The sequence below is a fragment of the Coregonus clupeaformis genome, chromosome 1, assembly GCF_020615455.1.
Source record: "Coregonus clupeaformis isolate EN_2021a chromosome 1, ASM2061545v1, whole genome shotgun sequence".
Classification (NCBI taxonomy): domain Eukaryota; kingdom Metazoa; phylum Chordata; class Actinopteri; order Salmoniformes; family Salmonidae; genus Coregonus; species Coregonus clupeaformis.
In genome coordinates this window covers 16859206-16880382 of record NC_059192.1, presented here as the reverse complement: position 1 = coordinate 16880382, position 21177 = coordinate 16859206, and the positions used below count along the sequence as shown (strand labels likewise).

At 45.5% G+C, this 21177-nt stretch overlaps 1 pseudogene; it reads right to left on the bottom strand.

The window, feature by feature from the left end:
• Positions 1–8474: 8474 nt before the first annotated feature.
• The window catches only part of LOC121569968, an 87254-nt pseudogene continuing 74551 nt past the window's right edge, over positions 8475–21177 (bottom strand).

Below are 21177 nucleotides of genomic sequence, written 5' to 3'. Positions count from 1 at the left end.
AAATGTTGTCATTTACATTTCATTTTTATTATGCTTTAATAAACAACAAGTTGGTATTTGAAACTAAATTAATGCAATGAGCTGCAGTAATCAGAGGAAGGCACAATCTAATGTGAAACAGCTATTGCCTAGATCATTGATTTAGTAATAAGATCAGGAAGATAGTAATAATAGGAAGCTGGATAGGATAATTTAAAATAGGGACAAGCTGTCCAGAAATAGATGAAGAATGATGAGCTTTTTGGGAATGATAGACTACTGTAAAGCTTGGGTACTCCATTATGTACTGCATACTGGTAAATTAAGTGATCTTATCTATGGGAAGGCAATGGCAGCCCATGGTAAAATCATTTGGAACTCTGAGGAGGAAGAACAATTTATGAAGAGAAAAAAGTTGCTCACTTCCCAAACAGTCTTAGCTTTTCCTACATATAACAGGGATGTTACCCAAATGGTAGAGAGTAAAGAGGGATATATGACATTGGTCGTGATTTAAAGATGGTGATGAGGGAGTTTTTTTAGTGGGCTATTAGCTATAACTGGGTTAATCACGAACATAGAGTTTTTTTTAATTATTTGTTGCTAGGCAGAAGACTTAGGTGACCTAGGGTCGAAGTGCTTGCTCTTACTTCAATCCATGGCTGTCTTTTGTCTCTCTTCAGACATTGTGAAGGGAGCGGCACCAGGGTTGAGCAGAGTTCAGGCTAAAACCTGTCTCTCCTTTGCTATCTTCTTGATTGATTACAGCATGAAGGGGGGTTTGTGTTAGGTTTGAAAGATTTAAGTATGGACCTGTCATGTCAAACCATCAGTCTTCAGGTCAAGCCCGGGAGAGCCGGGGTAGAACAGAGTTTGAACTAAACATGAGTGTTTTTACAAGATAAGAGATTGATTGATTGGATTACTATTGATTCTGAACTGAATGAAAGTCGAATTTAGCCACCATAAAAGACAAAGGAAGTGGGAGGAGCAATAAAGAAACAAGGGACAGTCTCAAAAATAAATAAGGGATGGCAATTAGATGATAAATTACCAATATTACCTAAGTGATTGTTTAGGTAGGTGGTAATATTGACACATGAGCAGAACCATGTGTCAAGAGGGGGAAGAGGCTAGTGGTAGGATTAAATAATATACGAAGGAGAGGACAAAATACTTTTTAAAAAAACATTTTTTTTTTAGATACAGTCTAGAAAGACAATACTGATGTGAACGGTATGATTAGAGAGGGGTTAAGGAAAACACACAGGAGAGCAGGAAGAAATGGGGTACAAGGTCTACTGATAGTATTAATGACGATCAGGAGAACTCCAGATGAAGAAGGGTTATTGCCATCGGAGAAGGGATTTGGTAGACCATATAGAATGCCTGAGTTAGGAGGACCGGAACAGGCAGAAATAGAAATTAAGAGCACCCTAGCAAAAGCGGGAGAAGGTAGTTATTAACCACACCGGTATGTCAGAGGTTTTGTGCTCCACAGGTGAACTAAAGGAGAAGGTGACCCACTCTATCTAACCAGGTGACTGGTGAGGATCTAGTCCCTAAAGAAGAAAGACTGGAAGCAGGCCTGTTGGGAAGGGCCCTATCAGGTTATATTGGTCACTGCCTTTGCCATTAGAATAGCAGAAAGAGCAACCTGGGTCCACGTTACCCACTGCAAAAAGGTAAGAACACATACAAGCACCACTGAACACACGCAGAGTTAGAGAGAAGAACTGACCCAATAGGGTCTGGGGATCACCTCTGTTAACGAAGATCTCCTACCCCAACCTATCATCACTGTAGTGTGTTCTCAGGGTGTGAGTATGGGGTGATACCAAGCAGAAAGACTGAGGACAGGAGAGGGTTGGCGGTTTTTGGGAATAGGGGTAACTTGAGCTGCATCATAGTCTCGGCAATGGTCTTGATATGTCAAGATCCACCACCAATTACGCTATGCCCTTACCATTGTTAAGAAGTAAAAGAGAAGAGAAGCGACCCGACATACTGACCGTCAAGGACGAGTGGCCTACAAAATGGGAGTCAGAGAAGGGCAGTCTGTAGGATTCAAAATAAAGGTTAGGGACGTAGCCAACAGGTGGGGTACATGTCAATAAGCAATTTGGGATGATAAAATCCCATTATATTCGTGTTCGGCCCCCACGGCGGCTTGTTTCTAGACTCAAGTGTTTAAACACACTTGGGGATGGGGATATGAGACCGGGCGGGACTGAACATCCAGATGGGGGGTAAAGAGAAACAAAGACATCACCAATTATCAATTGGAGATAGTAGTAATGTGATTGACTTAAGTTCAGAAGCACAGGAGAGAATTCTGAACCTTACAGGCCCTGTAACCGATGTGTGGTGGGCGTGTACCAGTAAAGGCAGTATAAGGCAGAGAATACCAAAAGGGTGGCTAGATACGTGCGCCCTGGTTCTACTGATTCAGCTAGTTAGAATTAGTCACCAGGAACCAAGGAAAGGGTTAAACAGACGTAGGAGGAGTTTTAACAAAAATAAGAATAGTCCTATTTAGATGGATGCGATTGGGATACCAAGGGGGGTATCGGATGCATAACAAGCTATGAAAGAATTAGGGGAAGGGTTTACTACCACGTTCTTTTGGTGGGTGACAGTAAACAAAATTGTGGATTGGATTAATGATATCTATTACGACCAACAACGATTTATTGGCTAGACTAGGGATGCAGTAAAAGGGATCTCTGAACAATTTTCCGCCATCCCGTTCATGACTTAGTAAAAGAGGTTGGCCCTAGATCAGGCAGAAAGGGCCGTTGTCTATAGAATGATAAGCCATTGTTGCACATTTATCCCTAACAACACCACACTGGATGGGACAGCCACCAGAGCTCTTGCAGAATTAACTGCACTAAGTGAAGAATGAACTGAGAACTCAGAAGTTAGTACATTGTGGATAGGGTGGTTTGATGAAATGTTCGGTAAATGGAAAACCATAGCAGCCACCATCTTAGGGGCGGTCAGTGTTTGTATGGGTATTCTTGTATTATGTGGTTGTTGTCTTGTTCCCTGTCTCCGAGGATTGGTGAGTAAGGCGTTGGTGAAATGCAGTATCTCAACAATGATGAGAGATGGACCGACTCCGGACTCTGACCAGGGGAATGTGAAAAACGATCCTCCAGGCTTGGTGGATGACGAGGATTTTGACCCTGAAAGACCGCAATTGGATGAAATGTTTATTATTATTCTGCCGTAATCTCTGAAATTAATCATGCTTGTAAATACATTTATCCTGAATGTGAAAACATTTAGTCAAAGGGGTGGATTGATAGATTAATTTGTATTTTAAGAATAATGACTAAAGGATTTCACCCCAAATACAGTATAAATGTGTGAACGGTGTTAGAGTTATAATGTAGTGTCAGCCCACTAACAGAGGGGGGAAGTTAGAAACTGTTGAGGAAGCATTCCAGGGTAAAGGGGACTAAGAAACGGTTTAAAGGTGGGCGGAGCAAAGTGCCTTTGTGTGTCAAGGGATATAAAAGCTGTATGTATGTTTTTTGGCGCCAGAGCTCTCCATGATTAAAACATACAGATCATTCTTGTTGGTTGCGGACCTTCGTTTAATTCATGATTAAAACCAGAGCCTTACACCCTTTGGGAATTATTCAAAGCATTACGTTTGATTAATTAGAGATAGAAATTCTTGTGACAGTGTGAAAGAGTAGGATTTAGGTGGAGTCATTAACAGATTTTCCCAATGGATTCGGGGTAAGCCTCATAGCTTAGCCTTAGACCGAGGCCTGCTTACCAGATATTTCATTGGACAACAGTATATGTATGTTAAGCCCTCCCTGTTTGTCTCTGAGCTCAGAGATGGATATCTGAGCTCAGAGATGGATATCTAGAGAAGAAAATACATCCTGGATATTTGGATATGAAACAGAAAGAAGGATGGAGGGAGGGAGAAAGAAAAATCGATTTGTGGGACCCAACTCAAATCTCACGAAAATTTGGAAAAGGGATAATTTAGTGAGAGTTGCTGCTATAACAGCCTCCACTCTTCTGGGAAGGCTTTTCACTAGATGTTGGAACATTGCTGCGGGGACTTCCATTCAGCCACAAGAGCATTAGTGAGGTCAAATCAAATCAAATCAAATTTGATTGGCCACATGCGCCGAATACAACAGGTGCAGACATTACAGTGAAATGCTTACTTACAGCCCTTAACCAACAGTGCATTTATTTTTAATAAAAAAGTAAAATAAAACAACAACAAAAAAGTGTTGAGAAAAAAAGAGCAGAAGTAAAATAAAATAACAGTAGGGAGGCTATATATACAGGGGGGTACGGTGCAGAGTCAATGTGCGGGGCACCGAGCTAGTTGAGGTAGTTGAAGTAATATGTACATGTGGGTAGAGTTAAAGTGACTATGCATAAATAATTAACAGAGTAGCAGCAGCGTAAAAAGATGGGGTGGGGGGGGGGGGCAGTGCAAATAGTCAGAGTAGCCATGATTAGCTGTTCAGGAGTCTTATGGCTTGGGCACTGATGTTGGCCGATTAGTCCTGGCTCGCTGTCGGCGTTCCAATTCATCCCAAAGGTGTTCGATGGGGTTGAGGTCAGGGCTCTGTGCAGGCCAGTCAAGTTCTTCCACACCGATCTAGACAAACCGAGCGAGATTTACACCACTCCAGCCGAAGGTTGACATTGCGCATGGTGATCTTATGCTTGTATGCGGCTGCTCGGCCATGGAAACACATTTCATGAAGCTCCCGATGAACAGTTCTTGTGCTGATGTCGCTTCCAGAGGAAGTTTGGAACTTGGTAGTGAGTGTTGCAACCGAGGACAGACGATTTTTACACGCTACGCGCTTCAGCACTCGGCAGTCCTGTTCTGTGAGCTTGTGTGGCCTACAACTTAACGGCTGAGTCGTTGTTGCCCCTAGACGTTTCCACTTCATAATAACAGCATTTACAGTTGACTGGAGCAGCTCTAGCAGGGCAGAAATTTGACGAACTAACTTGTTGGAAAGGTGGCATCCTATGACGGTGCCACATTGAAAGTCACTGAGATCTTCAGTTAGGCTATTATACTGACAATGTTTGTCTGTGGAGATTGCATGGCTGTGTGCTAAATTGTATACACCTGTCAGTAACGGGTGTGGCTGAAATAGCCAAATCCACTAATTTGAAAGGTGTCCACGTGCTGTTGTATATATAGCGCACATCAGAAATCAATGACAAGTCCTTGTGTCAGCGTTGATAGTATCAAGTTTATAGAACAAGCTAGATTCATTTACATTTACATTTTAGTCATTTAGCAGACGTTCTTATCCAGAGTGACTTACAGTTAGTGCATTCATCTGAAGATAGCTGGGAGGGACAACCACATATCGCAGTCATAATAAGTAAAATGTATTTAATAAAGAAATGCGCACGTTTTTTTTTTGTTGGGGGGGGATAAGACTGAGATGTCTTATTTAATATACTCTTTGAAGAGGTCGGGTTTCAGACTGGAAACAAAGGGATTCAAATAAGGCCTTATGAAATACGTGTAGTATTGTGTTAAATATTTTTGTTGTTGTTGATAATGTTCACTTAGGATCTCACTTGGGGAAGTCCTTAGGACAGAAAATGGATGAATGCAACAACCATGTGTCTGTCACTAACAAATACTGTCATGGGTGGTAATGCTACAATTTACTCGAAAGGCAAAGCACTCTGGGAAATATTTGAATAACGCTTTACACTAAGCAATGTGTTAATTTAACACTGTTCACTATATCAGTCCACAGACTCAACACTATCAGTGTTATTTATTTTTCTAAGACTGGAGAATTGGCTGTGTGTGTATATGTTTTAGCCTCTCTCCCCATGTAGGAGCTAATCCTGGATGTTTGTTTGGTGATTACTGACAAATCTGCTGCTCTCTCAGAACCACTGTTTGGTTTCCATGGACTGTCAGACCAATAGGGCTGTCCCTTAGTCGGAGTCCCAGACCTGTTTGAGCCAACTACTATGTCTTGTTGTGATAATGTTCCACCATAAACTTAGATAGACATGGTATCATTGTATCTGTCCCATTATGGAGTCTGTGAGAGCAGGGGCAGGGTCATTGAGGTCATCTCCATTTTGAAGTAGTCAATTGTCTTCTTCTGCTACTTCTATGAGTTGGCAAACAAACTGAAAGGGTGCACACTGCCATCTACAGGGTGTTGTTTGAACAGGTATAAAGCCAAGGTTGGTGATTTACTGCCACTTGCAGTTTTGGAATGTTTACTTACGAGTATAATTAATTGGCTGATCCCTCCTGATGACCTGGATGGATGTGATTCTTCCTTAACCCATAGGAAGTCCCACCCAGTAGCCTACTCCAAAATGGTGAAAGTCCTCAATGGCGCTGCCAATGCTAAATCAAGCTCTTGGGTATTAGAGTCCTCTATCATTCTCTATGGCCGAGACAAGCCCTCCTGAGCAATACTGCTCTGGTTCCTCAGTGTAGGAAGAACCAGGCCAGAACACTATAGCTCAGATGGCTTGGCTGGAACCATGCTAGAAGGACAATGTGAAAAGCGGAGCCAGAACAGTACAGTTCAGGTCGGTACAATAGTGTAGAAATAATAGTGTATATGAATTTACCCGATCCTTACAGTGCATTCGGAAAGTATTCAGACCCCTTGACTTTTTTCCACAATGTGATACGTTACAGCCTTATTATAAAATTAATACAATTATTATTTTTCCTCATCAATCTACACACAATACCCCATAATGACAAAGCGAAAACAGGTTTTTAGATATTTTTGCAAATGTATTAAATCTAAAAAACAGAAATACCTTATTTACATAAGTATTCAGAGTCTTTGATATGAGACTCGAAATTGAGCTCAGGAGCATCCTGTTTCCATTGATAATCCTTGAGATGTTTCTACATTTTAGTCATTTAGCAGATGCTCTTAATAGAGCGACTTACAGTTAGTGAGCACATACATTTTTTCATACTGGCCCCCCTTGGGAATCGAACCCACAATCCTGGCGTTGCAAGCACCATGCTCTACCAACTGAGCTACACGGGGCCCCAAATTGAATGGAGTCCACTTGTGGTCAATTCAATTGATTGGACATGATTTGGAAAGGCACACACCTGTCTATATAAGGTCCCACAGTTGACAGTGCATTTCAGAGCACAAACCAAGCCATGAGGTCAATGGAATTGTCCGTAGAGTTTCGAGACAGGATTGTGTCGAGGCACAGATCTAGGGAAGGGTACCAACACATTTCTGCAGCATTGAAGGTCCCCAAGAACACAGTGGCCTCCATCATTCTTAAATAGAAGAAGTTTGGAACCACCAAGACTCTTCCTAGAGCTGGCTGCCCAGCCAAACTGAGCAATCGGGGGAGAAGGGCCTTGGTCAGGGAGGTGACCAAGAACCCGATGGTCACTCTGACAGAGCTCCAGAGTTCCTCTGCGGCGATGGGAGAACCTTCCAGAAGGACAACCATCTCTGCAGCACTCCACCAATCAGGCCTTTATGGTAGCGTGGCTAGACGGAAGCCAGTCCTCAGTAAAAGGCACATGACAGCCCGCTTGGAATTTGCCAAAAGGCACCTAAAGACTCTCAGACCATGAGAAACAAGATTATGAAACCCAGATGAAACTCTTTGGCCTGAATGCCAAGCGTATCGTCTGGAGGAAACCTGGCACCATCCCTACGGTGAAGCATGGTGGTGGCAGTATCATGCTGTGGGGACGTTTTTCAGGGGCAGGGACTGGGAGACTAGTCAGGATCGAGGGAAAGATGAACGGAGCAAAGTGGCTTCGGGACAAGTCTCTGAATGTCCTTGAGTGGCCCAGCCAGAGCCCAGACTTAATCCCGATCGAACATCTCTGGAGCAACAACGCTCCCCATCCAACCTGACAGAGCTTGAGAGGATCTGCAGAGAAAAATGGGAGAAACTCCCCAAATACAGGTGTGCCAAGCTTGTAGCTTCATACCCAAGAAGACTCTAGGCTGTAATCGCTGCCAAAGGTGCTTCAACAAAGTACTGAGTAAACTGTCTGAATACTTACGTAAATGTGATATTTCCGTTTTTAGTTTTTATTACATTTGCAAAAATTTATAAAAACCTGTTTTTGGTTTGTCATTATGGGGTATTGTGTGTAGATTGATGAGGGGAAAAAAACTATTTAATCAATTTTAGAATAAGGCTGTAACATAACAACATTTGGAAAAAGTCAAGGAGTCTGAATACTTCCGAATGCACTCTATGTGGTGCTCATTGCTATAGGATCCAGGAGTTTTCCCTGGCCGTGTGCAATGCTCTTCACCAGGAAAAACTATGGGCCTTAGTTAGTGTATACAGTACTGTGTCATGGCCCAAGTGTATCCCACCACCCTTAGTGTATACAGTGCTATTTGATGGCTTTAGGTGTATCCCACCACCCTTAGTTATACTATGTGATGGCTTTAGGTGTATCCCACCACCCTTAGTTATACTATGTGATGGCTTTAGGTGTATCCCACCAGGCGTGGGGTGCTGGGGAAGCTCTTCCTCATGCCCATGCACTTCTCCTGATCCAGGAACAGGGACTTAGCCTTGATGGACAAGTCATGCTCCAGGGCATCCTTGGTCTTCACCAACGTCTGTAGGGTGATCTCTGCCTCCATCAGCCTCTCACGCAGCTTGTGGATGGTGTCCTCTATCTCCCTCACTTCTCCCACCAGTCTGGAGATAGGGACAAGGACAGGGACAGAGACAAGGAGTCAAATTGAAGAAGAGGTAAACAGAGGAGAAGGGAAGGAATGTAAGTGTAAAACATACAGGCTATAAAATACCTACACATGTCCGAGCCCTACCTTTGGTGTGGGTTATCCCTGCAGAGCTCCACGTTAGGCCTGCGGGTCCTCTCATCCAGCCTGGTCTGGGCCACCTTCAGGGGGCACTCCTTGTCACTCAGGGCCTTCTTCAGGCTATCTATCAGCATCTCTGTCTGGAAGATCTCCTGGAGGGTCTGCAAAGAGAAGCAGGGGAAAGGGATGGTTAGACGATCCAGGGAGTAAGGAAACAGAGGAATTTGAGTGGTTTAGGAGGAGAGCAGTTATAGCGGTTGAAATTACACTACCGATCAAAAGTTTTAGAACACCGACTCATTCAAGGGTTATTCTTTATTTTTACTATTTTTTACATTGTACAATAATAGTGAAGACATCAACACTATGAAATAACACATATGGAATCATGTAGTAACCAAAAACGTGTTAAACAAAACAAAATATATTTTATATTTGAGATTCTTCAAATAGCCACCCTTTGCCTTGATGACAGCTTTGCACACTCTTGGCATTCTCTCAACCAGGAATGCATTTTAATTAAAAGGTGTGCCTTCTTAAAAGTTAATTTGTGCCAATCAGTTGTGTTGTGTCAAAGTAGGAAGGTATACAGAAGATAGCCCTATTTGGTAAAAGACCAAGTGCATATTTTGGCAAGAACAGCTCAAATAAGCAAAGAGAAACAAAAGTCCATCATTACTTTAAGACATGAAGGTCAGCCAATACGGAACATTTAAAGAACTTTGAAAGTTTCTTCAAGTGCAGTCGCAAAAACCATCAAGCGCAATGATGAAACTGGCTCTCATGAGGACCGCCACAGGAATGGAAGACCCAGAGTTACCTCTGCTGCAGAGGATAAGTTCATTAGAGTTACCAGCCTCAGAAATCGCAGCCCAAATTAATGCTTCACAGAGTTCAGGTAACAGACACATCACAAAATCAACTGTTCAGAGGAGACTGTGTTAATCAGGCCTTCATGGTCAAATTGCTGCAAAGAAACCACTACTAAAGGACACCAATAATAAGAAGGGACTTGCTTGGGCCAAGAAACACAAGCAATGGACAATAGACTGTTGGAAATGTGTCCTTTGGTCTGGAGTCCAAATTTGAGATTTTTGATTCCAACCGCTGTGTCTTTGTGAAACGTGGTGTGGGTGAATGGATGATCTCCGCATGTGTATTTCCCACCGTAAAGCATGGAGGAGGAGGTGTTATGCTGTGGGGGTGCTTTGCTGGTGACAATGTCTGTGATTTATTTAGAATTCAAGGCACACTTAACCAGCATGGCTACCACAGCATTCTGCAGCGATACGCCATCCCATCTGGTTTGGGCTTAGTGGGACTACCGTTTGTTTTTCAACAGGACAACGACCCAACACACCTCCAGGCTGTGTAAATGTTATTTTACCAAGAAGGAGAGTGATTGAGTGCTGCATCAGATGACCTGGCCAACAAAAAGCGTGGGAACTCCTTCAAGACTGTTGGAAAAGCATTCCAGGTGTAGCTGGTTGAGACAATGCCAAGAGCGTGCAAAGCTGTCATCAAGGCAAAGGGTGGCTACTTTGAAGAATCTCAAATATAAAATATATTTTGATTGGTTTAACACTTTTTTGGTTACTACATGATTCCATATGTGTTATTTCATAGTTTTGATGTCTTCACTATTATTCTACAATGTAGAAAATAGTAAAAATAAAGAAAAACCTTTGAATGAGAAGGTGTTCCAAAACTTTTGACCGGTAGTGTACATTGTTAAAACCAGTTTACAACCGGAACTATAATCTGGTTGTAATCTTGTTGTAATCTGGTTATAATCTGGTTTTAATCTGGTTGTAATCTGGTTGTAATCTGGTTATCATCTGGTTGTCATCTGGTTGTCATCTGGTTGTAATCCGGTTGTAATCTGGTTGTAATCTGGTTATAATCTGGTTTTATGCTCTGGACGTCATTGCAACCAGTTTTGCCCGCCAGGTAAGGGTTTGAGGTAAAGAGTTCTAGGAAACTCAAATAAACGTATTGATTTGTTGATTTACCGCACACAGTCAGGTGATGTGACATTTCTAGTCACAATGAATACAGAAACAGGTGTCTGTAAAAGCAAAATCAACACCAACTGTAACTTTAGATCAAACTTTAGATCAATTCAGATGAATACTGTACTGTATACAGTACCCTCCTCCTTCTCATCCCACCATCACATTACCATGTAATTTCATTCCCCTGAATCACTCTACCACTCCTCAGAACCATCACTATCTGACTGACTAGCTGGCTGACTGGCTATATTAAAGACTGAGTGCCTCACATCATAGCTGCTGTCAATTGATAAGACCAGAGAACTGCTGAGGTGGATAGAGCCCAGCAACCTCCAATTAACCCTTTAATGACAATGGGCTCCAGTGTCCACTACTCCACTACCCAGGGTATGTATCAGTGGAAAGTGATGAACACAGGCAATGCAAGATATGTCTATTTTTGGTGTCCCTCTTTTGACAAGACTATTAGCTTAGCAGTAAACAGAGTTTGGTGAGTTACATTGCATGCCTGGCTTCCATAACACAATTACAGTGCATATAAGGCCTAGACCAGTGGAGAGGGTGATCATTCCACAACACTCACATGGTCTTCGTCTGCATGTCTCTGCCCATTAAACACTGATCTTGTTAGTAAAAGGGTATGAAAGGAGTTTTCTTTTTCTCCTCATTAAACAGAAAAAGCAATTTGATAATAATAAACCTTTGTTCTATACTCCTGAGTGGCGCAGTGGTCTAAGGCACTGCATCGCAGTGCTAACTGTGCCACTAGAGATCCTGGTTCGAATCCAGGCTCTGTCGCCGCCGGCCGCGACCGGGAGACTCATGGGCGGCGCACAATTGGCCCAGCGTCGTCCAGGGTAGGGGAGGGAATGGCCGGCAGGGATATAGCTCAGTTGATAGAGCATGGCGTTTGCAACGCCAGGGTTGTGGGTTCGATTCCCACGGGGGGCCAGTATAAGAAAAATATGTATTCACTAACTGTAAGTCGCTCTGGATAAGAGCGTCTACTAAAATGTAAAATGTAAAATGTTCTCTATTGTCATAAACAATGTCAAAAAAATGCAATAATAGTTTGAGACAAATCAAAGACAGTAGCCAAAACTCAACAATAATCAACTATGGTATGCAGGCAGTTTACCATGCATTCCTTACTACCCCCTGGACCTGATGTTGAAGTACAATGATGTATAACAAGATACAACCAAACTGCATCTCACTGAGTTGAATGGAACTGAATAGAAAAGGAACTAAAACATGAGAGATGAACCTGATGGTCATTTGTCAGGGAACCGTTAGTCACCTTAGCCAGGTGTGTCTGCAGGCTGTTCTTGGCGTCGGTGGTCTCTGACATGCGGTTGGTGAAGGCCACGTTGACCGTGTTGAACTGGTTCCACATCTCGTTGGACATGGCTTTCAGCAGGATCTCGATCTCGTCACGCAGCTTGTGGGCACGCTCGCTCTGGGAGTGAAGGATGTTGTCGTCCGTGAACTTGGACCACGAGTCGGGCAGGGAGAGGCTGGTCAAGTAGGATAATAATTACAATAAGGACTGGAAGGTGCTAAGCCAGGAGATACACAGGCGTAGTGGTTACATTTGGGATTGGGTGCTTTATATTCTGAGAACATTTAACACACCTCTGTCGATAGATAAATATCCCATTCTAATCACAAAGCTGTATAACATTAACATCTAAACTAGTGAATGGGTAGGGCCTATGACTCTTGAAGGGTCCAGTCTCTCGATCCCTCTGCCCTAAACTAGTGGGTGGGTAATACTCACGAAGGGTCCAGTCTCTCGATCCCTCTGTAGTAGCTGATCCCGTCTGACGCGTTCCTGAGATGGTGACTGAGATGGTGATCTATCCTCTGAGCTGTCACCTTGTCACTGACGTATCTCTCCAGCTCATGCTGAACTGCTCGGTTTGACCTGAGGGAAGTACAGACGTAGGATCTTAATTTGACCTATATTGTCACAGCAAAATAATCCTGCAGCAAAAGGATGTGAACATTCAGGGCTCTATTCAATCAGATCTGCTTTAGCCAACATCTGCATATCGGTTGTTTTGGCAGTGTTTGAGGTGGAACTGCGTTAGACGAGACAAATCCACAAGTGGCTCCTGGCATTATACCTAAAGCGGACATTGCTATTGGCTGCACAGAGTCGTATTAAGAGAAATCACATGCAGCCTTGTTTACAAGTTTGAACACTGGAATGAGAGATGTAATCTACACCTCGATTAGGATGATAGAAATCCTCATTATTTTGTTTAATGATTTTTTTTTTTATTAGCGTACTTTTTTCTATATAGCCTACACTTACTTTCTCATTCTGAACTTCTAACACGAGTGGGGTGGATGTGACTTCATGACAATGATCAAGAGCAGCTGCTCACCGATTTGACGCTCCAACACAGTTCCACCTCCAACACCGCCTAAAACATCCGCTACGCGACTGTCTGCTATCGCTGGTTAACGCTTGATCTGTTTGAATCTAGGCCTTGAATCTAGGCCTTGAATCTAATGTTCCTTGATCAGTGGTTAGGCTATTAGCTGCACTGTATTAAAGGGATACTTTGGGATTTTGGCAATGAGGCCATTTATCTACTTCCCCAGAGTCAGATGAACTCGTGGATACCATGTTTCTGTGTCCAGTATGAAGAAAGTTAGAGGTAGTTTCGTGAGCCAATGCTAACTAGTATTAGCGCAATGAATAGAAGTCTATGGGTATCTGCTAGAATGCTGTGTGTGTATGGTATTGTTGTTTCTCACTCAATAACATATATATGTTTTGCATTTTCATTGTTGGACATAAAATACTAAAAATAACAGGAAATCAGCTCCAAGTGATTTTAATTTTGGAAATCTGTTCCCAAGTATTCCCACGCATAATAGAGACACACATAATTGTATACAAATGTAAGCAAGGTTTAAAATGATTATGTTGTACTCAAATAGTATATCTGTTTGGGGTTCTTTGCGGTCAATTTGCAGTCTACAAATTATTTGTAATTATGTTCCGGCCCCCCGAGCATCCTCTCCCCCCAAAAGATATGATCCCTGCTCCCTTGTAATTACAGTAAAATACTGTAAAAATAATTTTCTGACACTTTAATAGTCCCTTTTACCATATTGTGCTGTGTTTCATTGCTCTGGCATCAAGTTACTGTGAATATCTTATTATTGTATTGGCACTATCCAGAGATAAAAATATCTTGTTGTAATTCAAATGATTTTGAAGACCAATGTATCCTTAATAACTACAACAACATTTCCAGTAACGGTTACAGAAACATTTGACTTGCTATGACTTTGATATGTTTTTTTTATTAACCTTGGTTGAATGCACTGACTAGGTTTCTAAGGACAAGAGCACCAACTAAATTACTAAAATGTAAATGGAAAAATGAAAACTTGCAAAGAACAGTGCATGGGTAATTCCAGTAATATGCTGTCAATTACATACAGTAACTTTTTGGGTACCTTAAAATGGATTACCGTAAAATGGATTACAGTAACTTACTGGCCAATTTCTGCCGGTAAGTTACTGTACCCTTTATAGGAAATGTTTTACGGTGTGGCCAAAAGTAGGCTACATGTAAAGTGCAGTACAGTTAATATATAATAAGAAAAGTCTTACAAAAATGCTTTGCCTTTCGAGTAAATTGTAGAGTTACCACCCATGACTGTATTTGTTAGAGACATGGTTGTTGCATTCATCCATTTTATGTCCTATGGACTTCACCAAGTGAGATCCTAACCGAATATGTTATCATAAAAATAAAAGCTTTAACACAATACAGCTGTTTTTGTAATGTTATCAGTAACTCACTGTGTTAAACAACAGTATGATACTGCAGAAATTGAATACAGTAGAATACTGTAGAATGTACAGTAAAATACCGTACATTTGTTTTACAGCACACTAATGCCCAGTTTCCATTGGCACTTTGAAGTCAACCCAGGTTGGACTGGCCTTGGTGGGCTAGCTCAAATTGCATTTCCACTGCCTCCAGAAAGGAGAAATTATGTAATCTTGCTAGGTAGCCAATATGTGACAGGCAGCTGGCTTCACTAATGTTGCTAGCTAGTGTTGATAAAACAAGTTTACTGGAGAACTGAGACCAAGTAGAGACTTTGGACAGGGTGGATATGGTATAATAAAGGCAGTTTATTCAGAGCTAAAGATATCTGGAATCGCGTGCACGGACCCGTTCGTCAATCTCGTAGGGAGATATCTGAGAGAGCCCCGAAACATTGTGTGCTGACATTTTATACAATAAAATGAAGTAGGTTGAATCTAGTAGTTCTGATCTTCTGATTGGTCCTGATGAGTTGGGCGAGGTCCCCTCCAGGTTAGTATCACTGTTGCATTGGCTCTGAGTCGGGTTCTCTGTCTTCAGATGTTCAGCCTAAGAGAAGGGGATTTTTGTGTGTGTGTGTGTGTGTGTGTGTGTGTGTGTGTGTGTGTGTGTGTATGTGTGTGTGTGTGTGTGGGGGTGTGTGTGTGTCACGGTTTACTAAGCCAGAACCCAGAAGCAGACCAGGACAAGGTGAGTTGAAACGAAGGTGAGTATTTATTTAACAGATTCCAAAACGATGTAGAATAATCCAGGGGACAGAGCGGACGGCGGAGATGAGTTGGTGGAGGTGCAGTGGTAGATCCAAGAATGGCTCGGCAGCCGCCCGACAACCAGGCAGGGGTTGGGTGAAGGTTCCGGGAGATTGACTGCAGATAGAAACAAAACGGAGGTAAGTACACGGCAAGCCAACAAGGTGCAAAACAACAAAACTAACGCTAGAAACTCCAAGACTGATACACTGACAAACATACTGTTCATGGCTAACGATCCGGCAGGGAATGGATGTTAGGCCAGAGCCTAAGAAGGGTGATGATCAGGACCAGGTGTGCAGATTGCTGATGGGATGCAGGTGCGGAAATCAAGAGAGCTCCCCGGAGCGTTCCAGAACCCTCGGGAAACTGGAGATCACGAGCGGAAAAAACTAGTCCACAGACAGGACCCGACTCAGACTGCCGGGATCGTTACAGTACCCCCCCTCCGGAACGCCACCGGGCGGACTCCCGGAGCGCCAGGATGGAGGCGGTAGAAGTCACGGATGAGGTCAGCATCTAGGATCTGTCGCCGCGGAATCCAACTCCTCTCTTCAGGACCATACCCCTCCCAGTCCACGAGATACTGGAAACCCCGGCCCCGCCGTCTGGAATCCATAATGCGTCGCACCGTGTAGGCAGGACCACCTCCGATCATCCGAGGAGGAGGAGGAGGAGGCGGAGGAGGCAACAGAGGACTGAGGAAAACAGGCTTGAGGCAGGAGACATGAAAGGTGGGATGGACTCTGAGCGTCCTCGGGAGTTTGAGTCGAACTGCCACCGGATTGATCACCTTCTCCACCACAAACGGACCAATGAATTTCGGTAACAACTTCCTAGACTCAGTCCGTAAAGGAAGATCCCGTGTGGCCAACCAGACCCTATCTCCGATGGTGTAGGTGGGAGCGGGGATCCGCGACGATTCGCCTGGAGCTGATACCGGTCCGAAACTCTAAGGAGTGCCTTTCTGGCCCGATGCCAGGTCCGGTGGCAACGACGAATATGGGCCTGAACAGAAGGCACTGAGAGCTCCTTCTCCTGAGACGGGAACAAGGGAGGTTGGTAGCCATACAGGCACTGGAAGGGAGACATCCCAGTGGCAGATGTAGGGAGAGTATTGTGGGCATACTCAACCCAAGGCAACTGAGAGACCCAGGAGGTGGGGTTGGAAGAGGCCAGGCAGCGTAGCGTGGATTCCATCTTCTGGTTGGCTCTCTCCGCCTGACCATTAGATTGGGGGGTGAAAACCAGATGTGAGACTGACTGTAGCTCCAATGGCCAAACAGAAGGACTTCCAGACAGCAGAGGTAAACTGAGGGCCACGGTCGGAAACGAGATCACTGGGCAACCCGTGGACCCTGAAAACCTCCCTAACCAGGATCTCGGACGTCTCCGAGGCAGAGGGAAGCTTGGCAATTGGCACAAAGTGGGCGAACTTGCTGAATCTGTCCACGATAGTCAGAACGACCGTGTTCCCCTCAGAAGCGGGCAACCCAGTGACAAAGTCCAGGGCCAGATGCGACCATGGCCGCGGGGAATAGGAAGGGGGTGAAGTAGTCCAGAGCTGGGCCGATTGGTACCCTTATTCTGCGCACACACTGGACAGGCAGCAACATAACCCCGAGTATCCTCGGCCATGGCAGGCCACCAAAAGCGTCTGCGAAGAAACGCCATCGTCCGAGCCACGCCAGGGTGACAAGCCATCTTGCTGGCGTGGGACCATTTGAGGACCGCAGACGAACCGACTCAGGCACAAACAACCGACCCGGGTGGACCGTTACGGGACCGGGCTGCGTCCGAAGAGCCGCCATCACCTCCTCCTCAATCTTCCACCTAACAGCTCCCACGACGCAGTTCGGGGGAGAATTGTCTCGGTCTTGGACCCACCCTCCTCCGTCTTGGAGAACATCCGAGACAAAGCGTCCGCCTTGCCGTTCTTAGATCCAGGTCGGAACGTCAGGGAAAAAATTGAATCGTCCGAAAAAACAACGACCACCTGGCCTGGCCGGGGAGTTGAGACGTCAGCCGATTGCACGTAAGCAAGATTCTTGTGGTCAGTCCAGACAATAAACGGTTGCTCCGCCCCCTCCAACCAGTGGCGCCACTCCTCCAAGGCAAGTTTCACCGCGAGAAGCTCCCGGTTACCCACATCGTAATTCCTCTCCGCAGGCGAAAGGCGACGAGAGTAGTAGGCGCAGGGATGGAGTTTACTGTCCGTGGAGCATCGCTGCGACAGGATGGCGCCAACTCCCACATCAGAACGCGTCCACTTCAACGACGAACTGACGGGCCGTGTCCGGTTGAGAGAGAATCGGTGCGTTGGTGAATCGCCTCTTCAAATCCAGAAACGCTCGATCCGCCTCCGGATTCCACTTGAAGTTCCTGATACTGGAAGTCAAGGCAGTTAACGGAGCGGCCACACGGCTGTAATCCCGGATGAATCTGCGGTAGAAATTCGCAAACCCCAAAAATCTCTGGAGCTGCAATCTCGTACCGGGCTGGGCCCATTCCAGAACCGCTCTAACCTTCTCCTGGTCCATCCTAATCTCTCCCCTGGAGATGATGTACCCGAGAAAGGATGTCGTGTGAGCGTGAAACTCGTCACTTCTCGGCCTTCACGAACAGGCGATTCTCCAACAATCGCTGCAGAACCTGCCGGACATGCTGGACGTGGTCGGAAGGTTCCTTCGAGAAGATCAGAATGTCATCCAGGTAAACAAACACAAAGAGACCGATCATATCTCTCAGGACGTCGTTCACCATACTCTGGAATACCGCTGGAGCATTGGTCAGTCCAAACGGCATCACCTGATACTCGAAGTGACCCATCGGTGTATTGAAACCCGTCAACCACTCGTCTCCCTCTCTGATCCGGACCATGTGATACGCATTGCGTAGGGTCTAGCTTGGTGAACACCGTAGCACCCTGTAAGGAGTCGAAGGCAGAACTCATCAAGGGCAGGGGATACTTGTTCTTGACCGTGATGTCATTCAACCCCCCGATAATCAATACACGGTCGAAGAGAGCCATCCTTCTTACCCACAAAGAAGAATCCTGCCCCCAGGGGTGATGACGAGGGGACGAAACGAGACCAGCAGCTAGGGACTCCTTGATGTAGGTCTCCAAAGCCTCACGTTCAGGGCGGGAGATACTGTATAACCTTCCCTTGGGGTAGACAGCTCCAGGGAACAGGTTGATGGCACAATCATATGGTCGGTGGGGAGGGAGTGACAGAGCCTTCTGCTTACTGAACACTTCCCCCAAATCGTGATATGTCTCGGGAACCAGGGACAAATCTGGGGGTTTAGCCTCAATCACCTGACTGGGAACCGAATGGGGACAGGCAGTCTTGAGACAGTTAGCATGACAATCAAGGCTCCAACTCGTTACCTTGCCCGTCACCCAATCGAACGTGGGATTGTGTTCCTTCAGCCAGGGGTATCCAAGGACCAGAGGAACATGGGAAGACGGCAGAATGAAGAATGAAATCATCTCCGAATGATTCCCCGACAACAGCATCTTAACCGGTTCAGTCCTCATCGTGATACGTGCCAGACTACTGCCGTTCAGAGTGGTCGCTTCAATGGCTTCCGGCAATTGCTCCTTGGAAAGCCCCAGCTGTTCCACTAACTCGGCATCAAGAAAGCTTCCATCGGCACCTGAATCGATAAAAGCGTTAATCGCTAAGCTCTGATTCCTGTTCACAAGGGTAGCCGGGAAACGGGGTCTGACAGAGGTACTGAGAGGTTGAAACTGGCTCGCTAAAAGTCCTCCCAACTTTAGCGAGCCGGGCAGTTGACGACCGCCGGGAACAAGTGGAGATGTAATGTCCCGAGCTACCACAGTAGAGGCAGCAGTTGGTCTTACGTCTATGTTGACGCTCCTCCTTGGTTAACCCGTGCCGCCCCACTTGCATGGGTTCAGAATCGGGAGAGAGGACCTCTCCACTAATCCTTTGTGGTGGAGAATGATCGACGTGTTCTGGTCCACCACCCGACCCGACTGGGAACTGAGAAGCTGATCGACTGGACGGACCCCATTGCTTCTCCCTCCTTCGCTCTCGGACTCGATTATCCACCCGAATAGACAAGGCTACCAAGCTGTCCAGGTCACTAGGCTCGGATAGGAGATCAGCTCATCCTTGAGCTGCTCCGACAGACCCTGGTAAAAGGCCGCTTGCAGAGACTCCTCATTCCACCCACTCTCTCCACAGCCAACGTCTTGAACTCGATCACGAAGTCGGCCACGCTGCGAGTTCCTTGGTGGAGCGAAAACAGGCGCCTAGCTGCGTCCCTCCCTCGGACGGAATGGTCGAAGAGCTTCTCATCTCGGCCGTGAACCCCTGGTATGAAGCCATGCAGGGGTCTTGTCGTTCCCAAACGGCTGAAGCCCACTCCAGCGCCGACCACGCAGCAACTCAATCACAAAGGCTATCCTAGCCTTGTCTGTGGCATAAGAGTAGGGCTGTAGATCGAACACTAACCCACACTGCATAAGGAAAGAACGGCATCTTCCCAGCTCCCCTCATATTTATCCGGCGTCGGAACCTTGGGCTCACGGAAGGACACCGCTTCAGACGCGGCAGGCGAGATGGGTGAAACCGGTAGTGGATCCTCCACCGGAAACTTGCGCTGGTTCTGGACCTCCGTCAGACCGGTAGAAAGGTTCCGAACTGCCAACGCGATCTCCTGTAGCTCCGTGCTATGATGGCCCAACATCTTCTCCTGATGGGTAATGGCATGGCGAACAGAGTCCAGGTCCGCTGGGTTCATTACTGGCGGATCGTTCTGTCACGGTTTACTAAGCCAGAACCCAGAAGCAGACCAGGACAAGGTGAGTTGAAACGAAGGTGAGTATTTATTTAACAGATTCCAAAACGATGTAGAATAATCCAGGGGACAGAGCGGACGGGCGGAGATGAGTTGGTGGAGGTGCAGTGGTAGATCCAAGAATGGCTCGGCAGCCGCCGACAACCAGGCAGGGGGTTGGGTGAAGGTTCCGGGAGATTGACTGCAGATAGAAACAAAACGGAGGTAAGTACACGGCAAGCCAACAAGGTGCAAAACAACAAAACTAACGCTAGAAACTCCAAGACTGATACACTGACAAACATACTGTTCATGGCTAACGATCCGGCAGGGAATGGATGTTAGGCCAGAGCCTAAGAAGGGTGATGATCAGGACCAGGTGTGCAGATTGCTGATGGGATGCAGGTGCGGAAATCAAGAGAGCTCCCGGAGCGTTCCAGAACCCTCGGGAAACTGGAGATCACGAGCGGAAAAACTAGTCCACAGACAGGACCCGACTCAGACTGCCGGGATCGTTACAGTGTGTGTGTCCTCAGAGCAAGAACTCGTGAGTTGGAAGAACTGAGAGACCTATGGCGTGGGTGTTGTCCTTAGCCACCTGCTGACAAGGCTGACAAGATAGGACTCTTTTGTGCATTGTATTGAATACAAAGGCCCAACACAAAATGGGTCATGCACAAGATTTTAGTCAGACCAAGCTAGAACATTATATATTTACTACGACACTAGCTAGCAAGATGTTGAATAATTTAATTCACCCTCACCATACTCCTGCCAGTGCCAGCCAGACTCAGAGCCATGTATCTAGCTTTATGATGTTAGCTAGCTAGCTAAATGGTTAGCGCCATCGCTAACATAACAGGCTAGCTAGCTAACTTAATTCCTACCTTGCTTGCCATTGCTTTGGCTATTAGCTAGCTAGCTAACC